The following is a 19,725-nucleotide window of genomic DNA, read 5'->3' on the forward strand; positions in this document are numbered from 1 at the left end:
ATGATGGATATTGAATAGGTCCCTTGTGATTCCATCCAGCTTAGTCATTATCCACCATGGTTTCAGTAAGAGATTTTAGTATTAAAATCTCCTACTGAAATTTAGTATTAAATATGTCATGTAATAGACTTTCTTTCTTTGCAAGGGTTACACAAAGACAAATCAGTTTTAGAAAACAAGATCATAGATTCCTAGGATTTAGTCACATGATACTGCACTGCACTGAGATAGGAGGAACAAATTTTTAGAATCACTTATAAAAATACACACACTTACTGAGACAACTTTGCCTCATTTGTGGCATATACTTGTTAACTTGCTGGATTTGCAAAATAAAATGCCGAAAAGATAAATGATTGAATACAGTTTTAAAAATATATAATGGAATGTGAAAGGATTTCAGGTATTTTATCTGCTGAGGCTCCATCTTGTCAAGGATCGCAAAGCACAGACATCTGAAACACCTGAGGGACAGTATTTCAGTAAACTTGCCAAATGGCTGACCACAGCCTTTTAACCTATTTCTAAGAAGGACTTCATCTGCCAAAGCCCAATTTCATTAAGAGCCATAAGACACCAGTGTCTGAAACAACCAAAAAACAGCAGTCTCAAAATAACCCCAATAACCTGTTCCTTGGTTGTTTTGGATGCTGGTGCCATGTGGTTTCTGACACAATTGAGGTTCCTGGTAGATAAAATCCTTTATTCTATTATATATTTTAAATTGTTTTCAGTCACAAGTTGTGTGATTGAAAACTTTGTGAATTTTTATTCGGATATCTAGCAACTTGAAAGCACATGCTGTAAAGGAGACAGTGTTATCTCAGAAAGCTGTGTGTACTTTAAGTAATTCCTTACATCATTTTCTTCTGTCTCAACACCATGCAGTGCTATGTGAGTAAACTGCATTTCCTTTATCACACAATTTCAAATTTTCTAGAAATAAACTCAGTCTGGCATAAATTGTTTACATAGTTTATTTCTTATTTAATAAAAAAATTACATTTTAATGTTCAGTGGTTAATTTCTTTAATCGATAAACTGTGCTTCTGGAAGTATGCCTTCTCATTTATATTGATAATCATTTCACTTCATCATTTCATAACTAATTCAATTTTTATTTCTTCATTTATTTTTTGTCAAAAAGAATTAAAATGCAGGTCAAAGCCTCTCATTCATAGTGGTTTTTGATTCTGTATATTGACAAATGGCAGGCATTCTCTGACCCCATTCATCCATGTTATCGTACTGAGATGACTGATTTATGAACTTTGCAGAAAACAATAGTTGTTTCATTCAATTAGACAATTTCATAATTACAATGGCTTTATTTATTGTTAATATCATAAACTCGTCTTGTTAATATCTTGATACAGAGCTATCAGTTTTGTATCAAGTCCTTTCAAGTGAATATCCAGGAAACTCTGTAAAATCTAGGCCCTTACAATTTGGAATTCTTTAAAATACATCATAGAATCTGACATTTTTCATAACTACCACCTGCTATTTAACATCATTGTTCTGATCTACTGTTGGCTCTCTTATTTGTCATTATGCTGCCACCTGTCTTGTGTCATATATACAACTTCCATTCACTCAGTCTCTACCAGGAACACTTCTGGGTAGAGGTTCTCAAACCAAGTTTCTGTTGATTTTGTGTCTTATTTACTTCATTTTCCACAAACTCAGTACATCTGTCTGCAAAGGCAAATGAGAAAGCCATGAAGCAAAGAATAATATCACTTTGGATATGAAATTGAAAATTATTGCACATTGAAGCTGGAAGTCAGTATTAAACATGGAAGTAGGGACTTCATGGATGTGGGTTACGAAGCAGAGAAACCAATCATAATTTTCCATCACCCAAATGTGATAATTTGGGTGTTGGGGATAATCTAATTGCGGTGTATAAGCCACTGAATCAGGATAGGTAACAGAATAAATAACTGGAATTTTCATAATGAAATGGGACACAAAAACCTGGGGACATAAATACAACTATTGGTGAACTAATAGACTAGACCTCAGAAAGTTTACATGTAGCCATTGTGTTGTCAATCACTGGAATAAACTGCATTCCTTTGTGGTAGGCCTGGCAGTCTACTGAAATTTTAGGAGCAGCTGGAGTGGTATCTCTGGAGTTAGGAAGAGAATGATAAGAGTGGTTATAGTTGTATTGTGTTTTTTTTTTTTTTTTTTTTTTTTTAATTTTACTTTACTAATACTAATTCATTTAGGTGTGTGTTACTAGTGATAATAGCCAGTCAGCAGTGAGTTTGGACAGATTACTGGATAGCTTGGATTTGGTCCTAAACAAGTATTCAACATCTGTAAAACAGGGATATTCTTGAAGAAAATGCCTACTATAACTTTTATCTTATGAAGAAAGAAAAGAGCTTGCTAATTCATAAGGATCAACCAGCTTCTTCTGGAAGCAGTGCTGTTTGGATTTCAAATTGAAATCAACACCCATTTACCACTATGAGGACACAACAGTTTTGAAAGAATTTAAGTTTTGGAAGTCAATGAAAACCTTGGTTACCAGATTCTTGTTTCAAGAGTGGTTCTTTAAGGTAACTCTGGAAACTCTTCAGTGTTAAGAAGTCAAGCAATATTACAGGGGCCTGTAATGAAGTCAGTTGCTGCTGTAGAAATGCTACATGAAGAAAGTTATAGCCTGATATTTGGCAGATTTACCTAGATTCTTAGAGGAAAGGCTCAAAAATGCAGGAATGGATTATTGAGTTGGGTGGCTATTAAGTTTGGAATTAAGTGTGTTAAAGGCCTCTTTGCAATTACCTGATGAAGAGATGGGCAAAAGAAACTATGAAGAAGAAAAGAAACTAAGAACTTTGGCACTGATGGATTTCTTCAACCATTGGAAAGCAGTGAAGGAGCTTTCAGATGAGTATACGAATGCAGAGGAATCGTCCTTTTGGCTATGAAGATTGGTTTCCACTAATGATCATTATCAAGAAGGCTAGGAATCAACAGCATCTGTATTTTAAGCTCCTTCACCCTTGATAAATTTACCTTTGTATAGTTCAAGGAGTAATTAATAGGTCACACAATACAATTGTGAAATTCAATTTTATTGGTACTTATTTATCTGAAAAATGAGTTCAGTGCTCAATTTTATAACTTTCTTGCAACGAAATATCATTATAATGCACAAGTCTATTTTTCCTTATCTTTTGTTTTCTTCTGTTGCACATTTAAGGAACCAGTTATCATCAGTGCCCAGTGTATTTAAGAAAGCAATCCAGTATGGGTATCTGCGATTGCATTTGCTTTTAAAGATTCCTGTAAAAAAGTTTGGAGTTTCTTTATTTTAATTCTGCTATTGCTTATTCAGAAAATTCTATAACTTATTGCAAACTGCTGTTGTAAATTACTACTGCCAGCCATACAACACTCTTGATATAACCAGTTTGATGTCACTTTAGAACAGCTAAGAGTGAAGATAGAAAGTTCCCAGTATGTGTGTGTGTGTGAAAAAAGATGTAAAAATGCATGCTTTTATTAAATCTGGTCAATCTCTCCATAAACAACTTATTGATGTGCACAAACAAAAATATTTTTAATTCCATGCAAAGAAGGAAAAATATTACAACTGTAATCTTCTCTCCCCTGCCCCATCCCTCTTGTTTTAAAGGATATCAAACTGGTCAGTTCATAAAATCTCTCAAATTAGATATTGTAATTGGCAAGAGTAATACACATTAAGTTATGAGGTTGAAATGAGTGAAAGCACTAAGAGAGAATTTTCATTGTTTTTTGTATGGATCATATTGCCAAATCATTTCCTAATAAGATATGGATACTCTCATTTTAGTAGGTATGTTCTATTATGAATAAACAACAGTGCTTATTTTGACATACAGCTGCATAACTGGCTACAATGCCAACAAAAATTAAACTTAGCAATCTTTGTTATTATATGCAAGAAATTGATTGAATTTCTGCACAGAACATTATTAAAAAACAAAATTTCATATAAATTATGAGTACTGTGCCCACTATATTGTAAAGTATTCCTTAATATTCATTAACATGTGTTTCTACAAAACTGTTCAGTCAGGAAGTATACCTTTCTGAAATCTGGCACCTCTCAAAATCCAAAGAGATAGGATTTTAAAGGATTTACTATATTTTGTCTTCATAAATATGTGAAAGATTGTGACATACATATTTTCAGAAACGATTTCAATATCACTATGTAAGAAATTAAAAAAAACAAGTTCTGTTTAGTTTACTGCATTCCTTGGTTCTTTACCAGGTGATTCTGGAGTATAAACAGAACTTTTTTTTTTAAACTATATTTGAACAGCTTTGTCTTTTGTGATTAGGTATGTTCGTGTCAAACGGCACCTGGGATTTCTCCCAACTCCTCGTCTTTTGTGATTAGTGTGATCATACCAAGCAAAGAACCAGATATTATTATTATTAGTCATATCGTGCAAGGAAGCCTTATGCTGCACCAGCCAAAAAGAAATTCCCAAGTTACCCTGAGAGAGAGAGAAGTAGAAATGAATCACCAAGGAAGAGAATGATGACGATATCCAGCTCAGGGTGTGCCAAGCCCATACTCACCAGATGTGAGCCCCTGGTGTGAAATTTATTATTATTATTATTAGCTATATGGTGAAAGGAAGCCTGAGGCTTATGCTGCAACAGCCAAAAAAAAAAAATCCCTAGTTACCCTGAGAGAGAGAGAGAGAGAGAGAGAGAGAGAGAGAGAGAGAGAGAGAGAGAGAGAGAGAAAAAAGCAGAAGGGAACAGGGAATAACCAAGAAAGAGAAGAATGATGATATCCAACTCAGGACCCTGGGTGTGCCAAGCCCATACTCACCAGATGTTAGCCCCACCCACCATAGCCTTATCTCATCTCCTTTTGTACCTTTTCTGTATTGACTGTGTCCCCTGGTGAAATCTCTGCCCGTGTTATTTGCTCAGATGGGGAGTAATTGAGCTTTGATTGACATCTATATTCCATTTTCACTTAACTTGTGAACTATTTGAAATTTTCACTCTTAATATTACTGAGAAAGCCAATCCTTACAAGGCAAAACAACTGCCAGGCATTTTGCTCAGCATCAGTCCTTCTGTCATCCAGATTTTGTAAAGCCAACAGTGGACCAGTATGTGGTGCAGTCAAAACATTAAGACCATCATCGTCTTTTAGCAATCAGCTGTTTCTCTCTGCCTGGTAGCACACATGTTGTGGTGAGAACCAGTAAATGTGATACTGCAAACTTGTGGCATGCATAAGAAGTACTTGAACCACATGGGTAAGGGATGTGGTCTGATGGACTTCAAAAAAGGGCTGATTGTTGGGTAACAGTTGAAGGGTGACATTATTAAGAAAACTGCAAATCTTGGGCTATTTGCGGAGTGCTGTAGTTAGGCATGTCAAGAGTGCACATAGCAGATAGAACAGTAGTCACCTGGCCAATAACGGGCACCCACACTTCATCACTGGTTGTTGTGAATGTAAGTTGTCCTGCCCTGTGTGAGACAATAGATGGGAAAATAGTGGAATGGCTGACAATGGACTCTAACCAGGGGATGACCAGTCGTATTTTTAAGAACACATCCAATGAACCCTGTTCGAATGAAACAGCCCAGGGTAATAGTAATAGCCATACAGTGCATGGAAGCCACAGACTTTTGCTGAACTGGCCATAAGTGTGTGGGTGGGATGAGAAGATAAGAAAATACAAATTTCACTAGCCAACAAAAAATATTTTTTGTCATATCTCCTCAATGAAATTATGAGATTCTGGCGGAAATAAAAGTGCTGATACCAAAAATTGCCATAAACAATCTATCATGTCTACATCAAACGATGTACCAACGTTTAATGTGAAAATAAAGGGATACCTACATATAATTCAAGTTTGTAATACAAGTATAAAAAAAATATTCTATGTCCCCTATAACTTATTTAACTTCAGAAAAAAATCATAAATCATTTGCAAAATAGTTGTATTTCAATAATATATAATCAGCATACCTGTAATCGTCCTTAAAAATGTTTGTTACTACGGAATTTTCTCTTGTATTCCTGCTTATTCTCCCTTACAAGTAAGTAGGAGTAATCCCCCATCATTACAAGATACTAGCGACCTTGGTACGGCTTTTCCATCATAGAAATATATTGATGAAACCACTCTCCTTGTTCATCTCCCCAATTTTCAGGGGAAAATTCAAGATGAGAATGAGGAAAATGAATTTTCAATGACAATCAACAGCCCGTGTTTTGGTAGCACTTGAGTAAATTTCCTCCTTGAACTGTATACATCTCAATCGGGTCTCCTCTAAGCTGCCTTGTTGCCAATCTCTGTAATGGAAGTTTTCCTTCTATGGAAGTTTTCCTTTTCTTTTGCCAATCTCACCATGTGAGTTGCCTGTCTTTGGACCCAATCAAGAAGTTCAGTGTCTTTTTTTCATGTGAGGTCTCCATGCTTGAGTGCAGCATTCCAAATACAGCCTTACAATTGCCTTATACAATAGGATTATGACCTCCATATCTATACAATATAAATCATTGATAGGGCACCAAGGGCCTCAGTGCGTAGCATAGACCAGGGTTCGAGCCCATCACCACCAAATACGGAGGATGCGGTCAGGGAATGACCACCACATATCCCAGAGCAATATGGCCTTAGTTGCTAATGCTCCTAAAAAAAACCAAATAACAAATAATAATAACCAAGGGCTTTTCTGGCCCCTATTTACCTGTTCAGAGAACTTTATATCTGCCTGTATCGTAACTCCCAGATCCCTTTCTTTCTTTACTATTTTTAATTCAACCCCGCCATGTATAAATTATTTTGTGGTTGCTGTTACCCAAGTGTAAGACTTTGCTGCATTAAAACATAGCTGCCACTTTGGACCATTCTTGTAGCCTGTTCAAGTTATCCTGAAGGAGTGTTGTTTGGCACTGATTATTAACTCTCCCAATCTTTACATCATCTGTAAAATTTGACATCACACCCTTTATCCCTTCATCAGTGTAGTTTATAAAAATCAGAAACAACTGGTTCAAGAAGCAATCCTTGGGAGATCCCACTTCTGATGTTACACCAATCTGAAGAATATTCACTAATCACAACTTTCTGCCCTGCAGCCATCCTGTGATCCATCTTCTCTCCAGTAATCCTAACATATTACAGTTACCTCTTATGAGAGACTGAATCAAATGGCTCAGCTGGACAGGTATTTCGAACAAACAGAGGGGTGAAATGGGAGTGGGTTTTTTTTTTTTTTTTTTTTTTTCCTTTTTTGGCTGATGCTGCATAAGCTTGCTTTCTTGCATCATATGCCTCTGCTAATGCTAAAATCCATATAATTTATGTTGAAATTGTTCCCCCCAAATCCAGCTCATGAATAACTGTTCTAGCAGGTTACCAGAAGCTGTTAGTGGCTCTTGGTCATCATTGTACTGGTCCTTCTCATAATCTCCCCCAGCTCAGTGTTAATCCACTCTATGATACAGAAGGAGAAATTAATACTGCTACTACTCAGGTGTTTATGGGGATTTAACTGTGTTCTCTCCATTAGTTTTACATTTAGCAGGCTTCTGAGTCTAATCATATTTCTTGGTCTGGTGGGCCTTGATGTTCAGCTTTCATCATCCCTAGGAAATTGTATCTCCCTCTGTCACGGTTTCTTTTCTTTACTGGTCTTCAGCTGGTAGTTTTACCTGATGCAATCTGTGAGGCCTTGCATTTGTTTAGTCTGCATTCTGATGTCAGTGCTGAACTCTTTAGTGATCCAAAGTAGCTGTTGGAGTTGCTTTTCACTTGATGTATAGAGCTTGATGTCTATGTACATCAGGCAGGAGAAGCTGCACAGGGCCTTCCTCCCTTTTTCATTTGTATATATAACATTATTTGCTGATTCCTTCCAATAATTTAATCTTTCCTTAAATTTATTCAAATTACCCATTCCAACAATTACTTTCTAGCTGAAAGCAAATTTTCATACACTGCCCTGCAGCTTCTCTTTACTGGTCTTCAGCTGGTAGTTTCAGCTGACTAGTTTTGCCTGATGCAATCTGTGGGTCTTTGTCTAGTCTGCCATCCTGATGTCAGTGCTGAACTCTTTAGTGATCCAGAGTAGCTGTTGGAGTTGCTTCTCACTTACTGTTGGTTGGTTGGGTTTTATTGGCGCATTAGCAACTAAGGCTATAATGCGCACTCACTTTCTGTATAGAGCTTGATGTTGTCTATGTACATCAGGAAGGAGAAGCTGCGCAGGTTCTTCCTCCCTTCTTCATTTGTATATATAACATCATTTGCTAATTCCTTTCAATAATTTGTTTAATCTTTCCTTAAATTTATTCAAACTACCCATTTCAACAATACCACATGACAGTTTATTCCAACAATTACTTACTTTCTGGCTGAAAGCAAATTTTCATACATCTGCCCTGTAGTCATCCCTTTTCAACTTATGTCCCTTGTGTGTATATTTTCTGAGAAAGAGTTAGAATATCATCATCATTAAATTTTCTCAATCCATTTAAAACCTTAAACACTTCAATGAAGTCTCCTTGCATGTGCCTAGTTTCCAGTTGATGCAATTTACATAACTGAATTCTTTTATGGTAAGAGTGCCTCCTTTGTGTTCTTGACTAATCTGGTTGCTCTTCTTTGGACTTGTTCCAAAAGCTCCACATCTTTCTTAAAATGAGGCTTCCAGACTTGTGTGTGCAGTATTCAAGATGTGGCCTAACCACTGCCATATGCATCAAGATAACCACCTCCTTGTCCTTGCTGCCAAAGTTCCTGTATATATTGACAGAACTTCATGCGCTGTTCTAGCGGCGTTTCTGCACTGCTCTCAGAGAACTTCATGTCAGATTGAATATTTCCCGTAGGTTTCTTTCATCCTCCACCACCTTGAGTGTGGTACCACCAAACTGGTATGTACAGTAGACTTTCAGAATAATGGCATCTTCGAGGATTCATCGAGCCATTATTTCTATTTGTCCATTATCTAGAAAGTTTTATTTTTAATACATTTAATGCAGAAATAATGAGGCCAAATAAGAAATAGAGATTAAGAATGCAATTTTATTAACTGCACATAAGAAACATAAACGTGTTGACGATCCATTATTATTGTATTCTGCCATTAATACACTCCTACTTACGCCCCATTCTATTTTCTTTATTATATCAAGTTTAGTCTGCGCAGGTAGCACAGTGGTATCGTCACCGTCCTCCCCACACCAGGTGGAAAAGACTCGGGTTCAAGTCCTGTCGATGATGTGAGGAACTTTTATAGGCTTTTTTCACTCTGTGGCTAAGTTAGTCAGTCTCGGACATAGATAGGAAGGTTTTTTTCCTCCCAGAAACTGGGTATTTTCGTCCAGCAAAACAGGCAAACCAACCAGAGAACACATGCAATTTATAGACAAAATACACACGGGTATATGAATTAACTTTCCGGGTGATCCTAATGTAATAGTTTGGATTGTATCAAGTTTGTCACTAAGCTTTAATGTTGTTCTTTTCTTCTCTGTATGAGGTTTATTAACTTTAGGAGCCATGGTGAAGGGTTTTTAATTTAAAATAAATGTAAAACAGCAGTATAATCTGTGATATCAGTACAGAATTCACTTTGAAAATGGAGAACAAAAACAAATACAGTTATCACGTGACACCGTTTTCTTTTCTGAGCACTGCAAGACATATGTGCTGTATGTAAACATCCAATCTCAATGTGCCATTAGCTCGAATGTTTCATTATTTGGGGTGCCATTATTTTGACAGTCTACTGTGAGTATGGGCTTGGCACACCCAGAATCCTGAGCTGGATATCATCATTCTTCTCTTTCTTGGTGATTCCTTTCTACTTCTGACACTTGCTCTCTCTCTTTCCCTCTCTCAGGGTAACTCAGGAATTTTTTTTGGATGGTGCAGCATAAGCCTCAGGCTTCCTTGCACCATATGGCTAACAACAACAATAATAATAATACAACAGGTGACCCCCGCTTAACGCTGATAATTCATTCCCAAATAACAGAGCACTAAGTGAATCAATGCTAAGCGAGCGCCATATTCCCGTAATGTAACATATTTATTTGTGAATTGTGGTCTATGCCATAGGATATTTCCTAATCAGTAATAAACGGTAGCTAAAAGATGCATAAATGTCAGTCAAAATATTAATATTAAAAATTTGTACATAAAAAATATTCTCCATTACAAACGTGTGTAATTACGTGGTAAGTAACTACATTACCTATCAAAATTAAGCTTAAAATCATGAATTTATTAATCCAGTGGTCCTGGGCTGTCGAGTTTTCTTAACTTTGGCCGTCTTCCTAGTAAACTAAAAGGGGTTTTACTTTAAAATCCCCAAAGCGTTACCACTGAACAATAAAGTCAACCGATCCTTCACCACTTTGAAGCCTGACATGGTTTTTTTTTTTTTCAATATGAAATTTCTTTTAGGCATTCGTTTCCACAAAAGTCCTGTTTCATCTATGTTAAAAACTTGTTGAGAAGTTTAACACCACTCTTTAATAATTTTTAGAAGTTCATTTTTGAAAGTTTTGGCTCCTTCTTGATCTGCAGTTGTGGCTTCTCCCTGGATTTTAAATCTATCTTACCAGCCCTTACTAGCTTTAAATGATTCCACATTTTTTTTTTTTTTTTTTCTTTTTTTTTTTAAGGTGAGTTTTCTTCAGATTATCATATAGGCTAATCACTTTTTCTTTAATAATATTTAACTTGATGGAATTGTGCATTGGGTATTATCTTCAACAAAATTATATAGAAGTCTCTCCGTTTCAATTATTATAGCCGGCCTAGTTGCTTGCAGTGGAACAGCTATCTTTCCCACTGCTAAAATTAATTCTTTATTTTTTATAATTGTTCTTACAGTTGAACCTGCCAGTCCTAAATTTTTGCACGCATCCACTTGTTGTTGGACAGAATAGATTTGCTTCAAAACTTATTTAATTTTCAAATTCAGTATTTTTCTTACCTTAGTAGGCTTCGTACCGCATCCAGATGTTCTTCCTTTTTAATTCTTATCTGCCATTATTAATCTTCAAAAATGTAACTGTGTTGCATTAATTATGATACAACGTTCGATTAAACTGTCTTACAGACGATATCTAACACTGTACCAAGTGTGACACTCCTTGGTGACACTTCGATTTCTAAGGCAAATGATATATCTCTTTTGGGGATTACTCTGACTTCTAATCTCTCTTTGCACAAGCACATTACAAATATTGCTTCCTCTTCATCTAAAAAACTTGGTTTTCTCTTTTGCTCTCAGCGTTAACTTTTCTTTCAAACAGCTGTTCACTCTGTACAAATCGCAAATCTGCCCTACCATGGAATATTGTTACCACATCTGGGGCGGTGCCCCCAAAACCTCTCTCAGGCTTCTAGATTCCATTCAGAAGAGGGCAGTTAAGTTAATTAATGACTCCTCTCTAACAGAGGCTCTTCACTCTGTCTCATAGATATTACTGTTTCTGTTGCATGCCTTTTCTAGCTACTTCCATGGGCACTTTTCTTCTGAATTGGCTTCTTTAATTCCCTCCCCCTCTCTCTCTCTCTCTTTCAAAACAGTCTGAACACATGCTGCCACCAGCCAACATCTATTTACTGTCAAACTTCAAATTCACAGAACCAACTTTTCATCTTCCTCGTTTATTCATTCAACTGCCATTTTCTGGAACAGCCTTCCTTCATACGTATTTCCTGAAAATTACAGTCTACAGAAGTTCAAGTCTAATGTCAACAGATATCTTCTTTTGTCTTCTCAGCCTCCAACCCATGCACGGTACTAACTACTATAGGTTCTAATACCTCTTGTGTCTGGGGTTTTCATAAAAAATAAAAAAGTCACCATAGTGCAATTAAATTAATGTGGGAGAAAATTTCACATGTCAGCGTGGGAAACTTTGCTGTTCATTTTCAAGCTGTTGACTACATCAGATGAAACGTTTTCGTTAAACATGCCAAAAATTCAATCTGTACGCTGGTAAAAGAACGAACTATGAAGGAAAACCTGAGCAATTCATGCTGGTTAAAATCATTATAGTGAGTTGTGACAGCATTAGAGTGAGATATGGGTTATCATTTTTTCCAGCAGGGATAAGGAGGTGATTATTCCCTTGTATAAGGCAATGGTCAGGCCACACCTAGAGTACTGTATACAGGTCTGGAGGCCTCATTTCAAGAAGGATGTAGAGCTGCTGGAACGAGTACAGAGAAGGGCAACAAGATTAGTGAATGGAACAAAGGGGTGCTCTTACGAAGAAAGGCTTAAGTTTTGCAAATTACAGAGCCTGGAGACTAGGCATCGGCGAGGTGATCTGATAGAGGTGTATAAGGCTTTGAATGGCTTGAGCATGCTCAATGCCGATGGGATTCTTCCTCTTGCTCAGAATAATCACCTGAGAGGGCATAAATTCAAATTGAGGAAGGACGGATGTCGGACAGATGTGCGGAAATTTGCCTTTAGCCAGCGGGCAGTTGGTTTGTGGAATAGACTCCCATCGCTTGTTGTTGAAGTTGATAGCCTAAACAAATTTAAGGCTCAGCTGGACAGGTATTTCGAACGAACGGAGGGGTGAAATGGGAGTGGTGGTTGTTTTTTTTTTTTTTTTTTTTTTTTTTGGCTGATGCTGAATAAGCTTGCTTTCTTGCATCATATGCCTCTACTAATGCCAATGCTAATATAAGAGCAGCATTATAGTGAACTGCATTATAACGACAGCCTGCAGTATTGTAATTACTGCTACCCATGTGGGAGAGGGTACCTTGCATTTACCAGTGTGGCACATTATAGCCTTAGTTGCTAATGTACCAATAAAATCCAAACCAATCAATTTACCAATGTTTCTGCATCTCAGCCCACCTGCCTGATTTATCTAGGTGTTACTGCAGTAGAATGCCTTGATTGCTTTCATTAATCATCCTGCCAACTATGTATCATCTGCAAACAGAAAATAAGCTTGTTATGCCTTCATCAATATTATTAAAATACTGTAAACAGTAAGGAGCCCAGTACTGAACAATGAGTGACTCCACTAATAACATTAGTTCGAGAAAAGCAGTGCTCATTCATAACTATCCTCTGACAGTGAACTATCCCTTTAACCATAGCAGTAACTTGCCCCTGATGCCATGCAGCTACAGTTTGTACAGCAGTCTTTCGTGTGGAACTATGTCAAAAGCTTTACTGAATATAAATATATGATGTCGAAATTGTTATTTGCATCCATTTCCTTTGTTACTGTATTGCTGTAGCTTATCGTATTTGTCAGACAGATCTCCCCCCCCCCAACAAATTGCGATTTCTGTATAATTCCAATCCTATTAAAATGGCCCTGCAATACGTTTTTAACCATTGATTCCATTATTTTCACCGGAACAGAAGTCAAGCTTACAGGTCTGTAATTGCTGACATCACCCTTTGATCTTCCTTTGTGAGTAAGAGGCACATTTGCACATCTATAATAGGAACCTTTCCCAAATCCAAGGATGCTCTCATAATTATGGCCAAGAGTTTACTTAACAGATATTTATTTAAAGTATACCCAGTAAAATAAAATAAAATAAAATATTTCCAGAAGCTTTCGGAACTCGTGTCCCTTTCTCAACTGACAGAATTTTTAAATACATTACAAGCAAACTGTGGCACGTTACTCATTCGTCATTGTTGTAGCACGGACGTGTGCTGCCTTGCGCCAGTGATCATCCATCAATAAAACGGTTGTCTCCAGGATTGGATGTATACGCATGCCTTTCTGGCGATTTAATGCCTTAGGGTTGTTCATTATGTTTAGTGACTCTAGCCATAGGCGGTGGCGAAAGTGTCGCGCGTGGTCCACTATCTCAAAGTCGCGCTTGGGGTCAAGATCGTGGTTGGTAGCCCAAAAATGTTCTGCAAGCGCGGACTGGTCAGTTTCGGCAAGCCGGATTGCTCTGTCGTGTTCCGTGAGGCGATCCTGGAGACGTCTCGATGTCTCACCTACGTAGCAACTGTTACAGGCCCTACAGGTGATACGGTACGCTACATTGCTGCGTAAGACAGGTGTGACAGGGGTCTTCACACTGGAGACAAGTGAACGTAGGTTCCTACCTGGTAATTGTACACATTTTATGTTGTAACTTCTCAGGATCTTCGAGATACGTCCTGACACTCCTGGATAATACGGAATGTAGGCGGATGATATGCCGACTTGCTTCGGAGGTCTTGGGTTGGAAGTAAGTTCTTGTGCCTGTAACAAGCATCTGTTTAGTACATGGGATGGATAACCGCATCTGGTTAAGTCCGCCTTCACACGGGAGATCTCGTTACGTCTAATTGTGTCGGTGCTGGAATGGCTCCAGGCCCTGGAGAACAGGGTGCGGGCAGTGCTACTGAGATGGCTTGGAGCGTGGCCGGACCCGTAGTTGGTGAATTGACCGCACCACATGGGTTTGCGGTATACTGAGGTCTCTAGATGTGGGCCTACGCGATGCACTAGCACGTCCAGAAACGGGAGCGAACCGTCCACCTCTGATTCTACGGTAAACTTGATGAAATTGGATAGAGAGTTGAGGTATTCTAGTAGTACCGTTTCAGAACCACGTGGTATTATGGTAAAAATATCGTCGACATATCTACACCACGTTGTAATAGGTGTAGGTGGGTTCTGGTGTATCTGCTTCTCCAGATCTTCCATGGCGATGTTAGCTACTACGGAACTGACAGGGGCACCCATAGCAGTGCCATGTACTTGTTTGTAGAGTGAGTCTTCAAAGGTGAAGATGCTGCTAGAGAGGCATAGGTTGAGGGCGGTACAGATGTCATCAGTGGATAGTGACGTCCTGGATTGGAGGCTTAAGTCGCTCTCAAGGAGCCTTCTGGCGCAGTGCACGGCCTGTTGGACGGGAATCGAGGTGAATAAAGAAACCACGTCAAATGATGCCATGACAGAGTTATCAGGGATTGAAATGTCCTTAATGGTGTTAATGAATTCACTGCTGTTTTTAACGGTGTGAGATGTATTACCTATAAGAGGCGAGAGGAGGCTCGCGATGTGTTTGGACAGTTCATACGTTGGGGCACTGCAGCAAGACACTATAGGTCTGAGAGGAATACCCGGTTTATGGATCTTTGGTAATCCGTAGAATTGTGGTAGTTGGCAGCCAGTAGCACGCAGAAGATGGTGAGTCGCGGTCGGGACTCACCATCTTCTGCGTGCTACTGGCTGCCAACTACCACAATTCTACGGATTACCAAAGATCCATAAACCGGGTATTCCTCTCAGACCTATAGTGTCTTGCTGCAGTGCCCCAACGTATGAACTGTCCAAACACATCGCGAGCCTCCTCTCGCCTCTTATAGGTAATACATCTCACACCGTTAAAAACAGCAGTGAATTCATTAACACCATTAAGGACATTTCAATCCCTGATAACTCTGTCATGGCATCATTTGACGTAGTTTCTTTATTCACCTCGATTCCCGTCCAACAGGCCGTGCACTGCGCCAGAAGGCTCCTTGAGAGCGACTTAAGCCTCCAATCCAGGACGTCACTATCCACTGATGACATCTGTACCGCCCTCAACCTATGCCTCTCTAGCAGCATCTTCACCTTTGAAGACTCACTCTACAAACAAGTACATGGCACTGCTATGGGTGCCCCTGTCAGTTCCGTAGTAGCTAACATCGCCATGGAAGATCTGGAGAAGCAGATACACCAGAACCCACCTACACCTATTACAACGTGGTGTAGATATGTCGACGATATTTTTACCATAATACCACGTGGTTCTGAAACGGTACTACTAGAATACCTCAACTCTCTATCCAATTTCATCAAGTTTACCGTAGAATCAGAGGTGGACGGTTCGCTCCCGTTTCTGGACGTGCTAGTGCATCGCGTAGGCCCACATCTAGAGACCTCAGTATACCGCAAACCCATGTGGTGCGGTCAATTCACCAACTACGGGTCCGGCCACGCTCCAAGCCATCTCAGTAGCACTGCCCGCACCCTGTTCTCCAGGGCCTGGAGCCATTCCAGCACCGACACAATTAGACGTAACGAGATCTCCCGTGTGAAGGCGGACTTAACCAGATGCGGTTATCCATCCCATGTACTAAACAGATGCTTGTTACAGGCACAAGAACTTACTTCCAACCCAAGACCTCCGAAGCAAGTCGGCATATCATCCGCCTACATTCCGTATTATCCAGGAGTGTCAGGACGTATCTCGAAGATCCTGAGAAGTTACAACATAAAATGTGTACAATTACCAGGTAGGAACCTACGTTCACTTGTCTCCAGTGTGAAGACCCCTGTCACACCTGTCTTACGCAGCAATGTAGTGTACCGTATCACCTGTAGGGCCTGTAACAGTTGCTACGTAGGTGAGACATCGAGACGTCTCCAGGATCGCCTCACGGAACACGACAGAGCAATCCGGCTTGCCGAAACTGACCAGTCCGCGCTTGCAGAACATTTTTGGGCTACCAACCACGATCTTGACCCCAAGCGCGACTTTGAGATAGTGGACCACGCGCGACACTTTCGCCACCGCCTATGGCTAGAGTCACTAAACATAATGAACAACCCTAAGGCATTAAATCGCCAGAAAGGCATGCGTATACATCCAATCCTGGAGACAACCGTTTTATTGATGGATGATCACTGGCGCAAGGCAGCACACGTCCGTGCTACAACAATGACGAATGAGTAACGTGCCACAGTTTGCTTGTAATGTATTTAAAAATTCTGTCAGTTGAGAAAGGGACACGAGTTCCGAAAGCTTCTGGAAATATTTTATTTTATTTTATTTTACTGGGTATACTTTAAATAAATATCTGTTAAACTATGGACCCCAGTACTCCAGGCCCATTTGTCACTAAGAGTTTACTTACCTCTTTTGCTGCTGCTTTTAGTGTAATTGAATAAATCTTGTTAGTCCCACTTGCTCTATTTACTTTTGGCTTTAGCAGTTTCTCTTCTACTTTCTTCTCACTTTTAAAAAAATCATTTAGCTCCTAGTTATAACTTGGTATACTCTGGCATTCTTGTCCCTAAAATCTCCCACATGCATGAAGATAGATGCAGTCTGAATGGGATCATATATTGTTATACAATTCATATTTAGTGTAACAATGTTGTTCAATCCCTTCCTTCTAGTGTTAACACAAGCAAAAAATTCCCTGTTACTTTTTTGTGCATTCTTATCCAAGGACTTCCCATAATCTGCTTTATCTTGTGTAACCCACTTAGTGATCTGATTGCAGGCTAGTTTGTATTTACTGTAGGATTCCATATCTCCAGTTGATTTATAATCATCCCATCTAATTTTCCTCTCTCTTTCATTAGTCTCTTCCATTCATCTGGTATCTGTTTAGGTCTAAAGGCTTAAACTATATCTCTCACATGGTATAAAATGCTTAGCAGCTTCAGTGATTACTTTCCAAAATGACTCCTATTTAGAATTTGCATTTGGCCCCGCTAAAAGGAATTTAAAAAACTATACAAAAGCAAAATCCCTTCCCTCTTATCCTTGACAGTAGTTTTAATTTTAAGTACCCCACATCAGTATATTATGATATATCCTTTATTTGGATATTCATGCTGTAATAAACAGTTATACAATAAATCCAAAATTTCTGGATTAAACTCTGCTCTTCTGGATTGTGTATAATGCCAGTTTCTTCATAAAGATCTACCAAGTTGAAACAAGAGCACAGTTATTCTTCAACAGTATAAAAACATGCATAAGTGATATTTATTTTCCTCTATGTAAAAATCATAGTCTTGCAGCTGGGATCCATTAGATTCAACTCTTTAAGTGAGATGTTGGAGCTCTGCATTGGATATGGTTATATGCAGCTCCCTTACTAAGACATCCAATTGTTGCCAATTAGGGAAATGTGGCACTTTACTTGAATAGGCTTCTGAGGTGTAATCCCATTCTTACTATTCACTAGATTTATCGTCTAGTTTTGATGACTCTTCTCCAGAAGGTAAATTGGGAATTGTCAAGTCTTTAACCTTGGCAACACTGCACCAGAGAAAAGTTGAAGTGTATCCCGACATGGTATGTTGGGATAAACCACAACTTTTCGATCAACAGACTTTTAAAACTTTCCATATTTTCAAAATACAAAAAAGATTTTGTATTTTGTAAATATGGAATTATTATGATTATTATTAGCTTTGCTTTATATAGAGGATGATAGGGTCCCTTGTATGTTGCAGATATTCACTGCCACATTTGTTTTTTGTTCTTTTGAATTTTAAACTGTCGTGATAGGTACCATTTTATGCTATATCTATTGAATATGTGTGTGTGTGTGTGTGTGTGTGTGTGTGTGTGTGTGTGTGTGTGTGTGTATATATATATATATATATTACATGCTCATATATACAGTCGAACTTGGTTATAACAAGCATGGAAATAATGAGTCACGGCTGTAACGAGCAAAAAGCCATAATGATTTCAATTTATGCGTATTCCCATACAACTGCTCACTGTTATAACAAGCGTACTACACGGATATACCGAACAAATTTTGTTAACTATGCAAACATTCTTCATTGCTCGGGGTCGCAAAAAACCCAATTCTTGGTGACAAAAATGAAAAGGGCAACTTAGCTTTTATGATCACCTGCATTGCATCAGGATTAGCAGCCGGTTTATGACCTTGTCCTTTCGGGGATGGAGCTATACAATAGTACATTGCCGTTCTGCTTGTCACATTACACTATTTACAAATTGTATTGTATTGTATTCACTGAACCATAAATCTACTTCGGGACTTCTAAGAACTTTGTATGCATTTCGGAACTTCTAAGAACATTGTATGGAGATAATTTTATCATTTTAAAGTAAAATAAAAGTTAGAAACGAACCCTTTCTTCGGAAGCATGTCTACTAACAAAAGAAAGTGTCTTTCAATTCGCAAAACCTCCCAAGGGGAAAAATGTGTTAGTGGAAAAAATATCAAAGGCTTGCTTGATAGCGCTCGTATGCGCAAATATGACAGGAACTGATAAAAAAAAAAAAAAAAACACTTATCGGAAAATTGTTGAAACCTCGGTGTTTCAAAAACATAAGGAAACTTCCTGTGGATTACACCGCAAACAAGGAAGCTTGGATGACTTTGGATATTTTTTGGCAATAAGTAAATGATTGGAATAAGGAGCTGTTCAAAAAGAAGGAAAATATTTTTTTGTTAGTTGATAACTGTCCTGCACGTCCCCAGATTCAAATTTTGTCCAACATTAAGCTAGTGTTTGTGCCTCCCAATGCAACATCAATTTTACAACCAATGGACATAGGTGTAATCAAGAGTTTGAAATGATTTTATAAAAGATTTCTAATTCTACATCTGATCAGTCAAAGAGAACAGAAACTTACCAAGTCTATATCGATATTGAATGCTATAAATTTATTAAATGATGCGGGGAACAACATTACTTCGACAACCATATTGAATTGCTTCAATAAACCGAAATTAAATTCAAATGGAATTTCAATTGGAGATGAAGAAGATGGAAACGAAGAAAGCAACTTACCATTATCTGAATGGTTGATACGTAACAACATTGTAGGTTTTAATACAGATAACATCGATCAATTTGTACAAGTCGAAGATAACTTATTAACTAGCGGTCTTCCTACAGAGTGTGACACTGTAGATGCTGTGCTCAACAAAGACTATAATGACAATGGT

At 38.3% G+C, this 19,725-nt stretch overlaps 1 protein-coding gene across 4 annotated transcripts in view; it reads left to right on the top strand.

The window, feature by feature from the left end:
• The window catches only part of Pask (PAS domain containing serine/threonine kinase), a 413,885-nt gene that overhangs the window by 72,284 nt on the left and 321,876 nt on the right, over positions 1 to 19,725 (top strand). The gene's annotated exons all lie outside the window — the stretch shown is intronic.

Source organism: Mastigoproctus giganteus, chromosome 6 (genome assembly GCF_048544385.1).
Source record: "Mastigoproctus giganteus isolate SK-2022 chromosome 6, ASM4854438v1, whole genome shotgun sequence".
NCBI lineage: Eukaryota > Metazoa > Arthropoda > Arachnida > Uropygi > Thelyphonidae > Mastigoproctus > Mastigoproctus giganteus.